Source organism: Chrysochloris asiatica, unplaced genomic scaffold (genome assembly GCF_000296735.1).
Source record: "Chrysochloris asiatica unplaced genomic scaffold, ChrAsi1.0 scaffold00335, whole genome shotgun sequence".
In the NCBI taxonomy this organism is placed as follows: Eukaryota; Metazoa; Chordata; class Mammalia; order Afrosoricida; family Chrysochloridae; genus Chrysochloris; species Chrysochloris asiatica.
This window is the reverse complement of record NW_006408853.1, coordinates 1,726,235-1,727,009: the sequence shown is the minus strand read 5'-3', so window position 1 is coordinate 1,727,009 and position 775 is coordinate 1,726,235.

The following is a 775-nucleotide window of genomic DNA, read 5'->3' as shown; positions in this document are numbered from 1 at the left end:
TAACAACAACAAAAACATGCGTGTATGTAGTGAATTTTGAAAGCCAAAAAAGATAACATTTTGCATGTATTGACCTCAAATTCACGCATTGAAATTACAGGGAAAAAAAAAAAATAGACATGAGTAGATGATTTTCTTTTTCATTTTATTTATTTATTGTAAGTGACTAGTTTGCTTTTTTAATAATATTTTATTGTGTTTTTGGTGAAAGTTTACACAGCAAATTAGGTTTCCATTTAACAACTTCTGCACAGTTTTCTCAATGACATTGGCTACATATCACACAATGTGGCAACTTTCTCATTATTTCCATACTGGTTGTTATGTTTTCAATATTCTAGTTTCCCTGCCCCCTTGCCTTTTAAATTTTGCTTAAGAGTATACACAACAGAACAAAACACTGCCAGATCCTGCTTTATCATCACAATTGTTGATAGGTTTGAACACATTGTTACTACCACTGTGTCAATTCACCTTGTTGGGGTCTTTCATAAATAGTAATACCTGGTTATCACTAAAAGTAATGGCACAAATAGTGACATAAACTATTAGTAAAATTATATCTTTAATTTACAATATCATATGCATAGTTATATGTACAGTTGATGCTTGAACAACTTAGGGACTAAGGGCACTGATCTCTTGCACATTAGAAAATTCATATATAACTTATAACTCCCTAAAACTTAACTACTAATAGCTTATTGTTGACCAAAAAGAAAGCCTTATCAATAACATAAACATTCCATGAGCATATATATATATATATATATAT